Source organism: Pristiophorus japonicus, unplaced genomic scaffold, assembly GCF_044704955.1.
Source record: "Pristiophorus japonicus isolate sPriJap1 unplaced genomic scaffold, sPriJap1.hap1 HAP1_SCAFFOLD_112, whole genome shotgun sequence".
Lineage (NCBI taxonomy): Eukaryota > Metazoa > Chordata > Chondrichthyes > Pristiophoridae > Pristiophorus > Pristiophorus japonicus.
Window position 1 is genome coordinate 635742 of NW_027250777.1, and position 4186 is coordinate 639927.

The 4186-nt window shown below is 44.7% G+C and overlaps 1 non-coding gene across 1 annotated transcript; it reads left to right on the top strand.

Annotated features, from left to right (window-relative positions):
• Window positions 1–3322: 3322 nt before the first annotated feature.
• On the top strand, window positions 3323–3396 carry trnan-guu (transfer RNA asparagine (anticodon GUU)). Its single transcript has one exon. It is a non-coding gene; the product is annotated as a tRNA-Asn (tRNA).
• The last annotated feature ends 790 nt before the right edge of the window (window positions 3397–4186 follow it).

The window sequence follows — 4186 nt, forward strand, 5'->3', positions numbered from 1 at the left end:
AGTTATCCTTAGTGAAGTGGGACCCGCACACCTTCAGGATCTTAATAAGTTTGCCCAGTGGTGGTGTAATATTCTGGGATGGTGGCAGTCAGGGAACATATCAGAGAAACCGAGGGTTCACATGGTTCTGTGAACTTTAGGGAATCACCGGGGAACGGGAGTAGGTTTTGAAACAACTTCCAGGTCTCATGCTTGGTAGAATAACAGCTGCAATATTTGTTACTCACTCGGGCCACAGTTAATAAAGCGGCTTGCATTATTACGAGGGGAAGGACCCAGGGAAGCTGGGGAATGTATATTCCAGTTGTGTAAAAGTTTGGGAAGTAATTGGATTGATATCAGTCATTACGGGGATGGTACACATCGAGAGATCATTTTGACTCTCCTATCCCCGTCAGTAGTTCTGGAAGTAGATGCTTGGGGTGGGGACGATCATTTTGATAAATGGTTGGCAACGGTAGAAAGCTTGTATCAGGGAGCTGCAGGAATTTCAGTCATGGAAGTGAGACAGGGGTTACAGCGATGGAAGGCAGAATGGCCTGAGTGGATGAATCCCGCGAGGAGTCACATAAAAGGAGCAGGACCAGGTGGTGGCCGTCAGTTGATAGAGGACAGGGAGAGACTGGCTAAAGAATTAGAAAAGTTAAAAGAAAAGTTGAAGAATCAGGAAAGACAAGCTGGAGACACAGACGGGAATGATACCTCGGTTCAGTTGCTGAGGTCGGGGGTAGATTCCGCAGGTGAGGGAGGATCCCTATAGGGATGCCGCGCCTCAACCACACATGTCGTTCCTTAAGACCCTTACTTCAGGATAGGGGTGGCCATACCCTTATCGAGGCTTGTGTGGAAGGGCAGCGGGAAATGGACACCGGGTCTGCCGGACAAATGAATGTGCTCCTGGAGGAAGGGGATTCCCCTCTTCAGACACAGTTCCCCAACACCCCAGATACACGAGGAGCAGTTACTGAACAGTCAGAGATGAAAGCAGTGGGAGAAGCTTGTTCAGAAACATTTAAAGTGTCAGCAGGAATGGGCTGTTTCAGAACTGATGAGATGTTTAGTGAAAAGCTCAAATGTGGGAGTTACAAACATGATCTTAAAGGATGTGAAATAGAAGTTGGATTTTTGCAAATGTCGAGAGACTGAATTACAGCAGTTCCGAAGGGTGAACTGAGGGAAGGACTGGGTCTCTCGACTGACTATTCAGCATTTCCGCCATCCTTTACTCGATGTTGTTACACTTCTCCCACAAAGCAGAGGAAATTGTTAAAACCTGTGCAGAGGGTAACAGACTTAGTCGAAGACACCAATTGTGAGTTTACATTTCTGAATGTAAACAGCATGGAATTCAGTTGGAAACATCAAAAATTGAAAATTGACTTTTAAGTAAAAATGGATATGGTGATCACAGACCAACGGACATTAAAATGGCATCCTGAGAATCTGAATCTACAAGAACCCTACTTTGACCCGAAGCGTGCTGCTATTTGGAAGAAGGAAATACGGAAATGGAATACAACATTTCAACAGCTACAGAGTTTGAATCAAGCAATCGTTGTGGACATTAACCATCACACTGCGGAAATCGAGAACGTGCACACAACTTTGGAGCAGATTGAACATGTAAGCTGGTGGGAGTCATTGTTGGGATGGAGCCCGACGGCAACAGGTGTGATGAACACAATGATACACCCTGTCCTTATGCTGGTGCTGGTTCAGCTGATCGTGCTGGTCATTTTGATTTACTGTGGATGTCGTGTTGGAAAACAAGGACAACAACTGGACAATGCTGTTGAATGAGTTCGAACCACCATGCAAATGTATGTTACCCAGATAAGACCTGCAGAGAGGCGAGGAGAAGAAGTGGGGGAATGTGGGAGCACAGTCCCGCATTGCTGAACTCTTTGCTTCAGCACGCCGTCTGAAGTTTGAATTAAAAAACAGGAAATTGAAGTTTGGATGGAAAGAGACTGTTAGACAATGTGGTGCCTTCAGCCATTGAAATGCGTAACTGGTCATTGTCTGTATGTTAAATATTTGATTGTACCTTTGTTACTATTTAATGACATCTATAGGTTAAACAAGCAATATTAAGTCTGTGTCTTAAACAATTCACAAAGCCGTTAGCTGTGATTGTCTAAATGTAAAGAAATAAGAGTATTAAGATAAGACTCACACACGCAGACACCAGAGACACTGAACATTCGGAAGGTGTGTGTCTCAAGCAGCCACGGAAATCGAAGCAAGCTGCCTTTGTGAAGTGATCTCAGTAACTTTTATAATTGGTTTGTTTGGTATGAATGTTTAAATAAAAGACCCGATCCTGCCTTTACTACAACGGAATGTGTGCGGGTAATTCGAGGTTAAAAGCAACGAAGCAATAAGAGCAAGACAGCCGTTTACAACATTTTGTAACAGATAACTGACGGTTGAGCACACGATTTGATAACTAGCCTTGTAGATCAAGCATCAATGACAAAGGCAACACAACTGCCCACCAGCACCAGATGTCTTTCACTTGTTTGTCCCACATTTTCAGCAGCTGGGACAACAAGGAATCAGGTTCCACCGAGATTTGAACTCAGATCACAGCGTGCTCACCATTACACTATGGAACCAACCATCGTAAAATATTTGAAACAATTCTCAAAAACAACAAAATCATTTCCAACAGTACACTTTGGCTCGGCCTTTTCTCATCCACACCATCAGTTTCCTCTCTTTGCTCTCTGCTAATTATCGATGCAGAGCAATTCACACAGATGCCATCGAGGCTTTGTTTTTTCAAGTAGCTGTTTCTGTTTCACACTGTTCATCACAGCTTGTACTTCAGTCTTGCCAGGTAAAAAGTGCGTTGGCATTGCAATGTATTCATGTAAAATGCTTGGCATGGAAAGAAAATGCAAAGTTTTGTCGAGTTAGCGAGTAGGTGAGGAGGTTTGGGGTTGATGTGCGTCGCTTTCAATCTTTGAAATTTCACCAAGCAAAGAAACGGTGAATTGAACTGTCCGCAGTCAGGAGCTGAAAAGGAATTAATACCTAATATCGGCTTCGGGACAATCAGAATACTTCGTCACAGACAAGGCACCGGAAGGCTGGAAGGTAGATCACACCGGTTGTGGGAGAGCTGGTTGGCGGTGACATGGAAGTGTCTGCAGTGTGCGGGACCAGACTGCTTCCACACATCCACAATGAATGTCCCACCCTTTACTTGGGAAAAGTACAACTGAGAGTGGACAAGTTCCATCCCGGTCAGAGCAATCTGAAGCTTTAACTGACTGACACCCTGGTTTGGGATGTCTTGCAGCGTGTAAGTACGTCAGTCTCTGTGATGCAATGGGTTAGCGCGTTCGGCTGTTAACCGAAAGGTTGGTGGTTCGAGCCCACCCAAAGACGAAGCATTTAACTGTTTTTCCCCATGGATTCGGTGCTGCACGATTCCAGGTTGTCATTGTGTGTTTTGGCCGCGCGAATATATTCCACAAACATTGCCAGCTGTGCTGTTATCCAGTGAGTTCCCACTCCAATACTTTTATGAGCATTCAGTTTGAGTGTATACAGAACTGAACAGAGATATCAGAAAATTTAACAAGGTTGTGGGACATTGTTTTTTGTTCATATTGAAACACTATTATGAATAAATCCATTTCTTCAAATATTTAATTGAACATGTTTTCAAAATGTTTCCGCGCAGTTTTGAACCAGGGACATTTCGCGTGTGAGGTGAATCTAATAACCACGACATTACGGAAACACTACAGCAATGTTCGGAACATAACCAGTGCTTTAACCGACACAGCTGGCCTATACTTCAGGACCTGGTTTTACGAGAATAGAAAGACGGTGCTATATTTAGGAAGGCTGTGAGTGTGGCAGGAATTGATCGAGTGTTTCCCAGACTTTACACATAGGAACAGGAGGTGGCCATTTAGCAGAGAGTGGTTAGGATCTGGAATGCACGGCTTGAAAGGATGGTGGAGGCAGACTCAATCTTATCTTTGAAACGGGAGCTGGATCAGTGTCTGAAGGAAAAGCAATTGCAGGGCTACAGGGAAAGGGCGGGGGAGTGGGACTCGCTGAGAGTCGGCATGGGCTCGACGGGCCGAATGGCCTTCCGTGCTGTAACCATTCCATGATTCTATAAGTTAGTGGCACATTTCATAGTGTGGGTGGAAGCAGAACATTG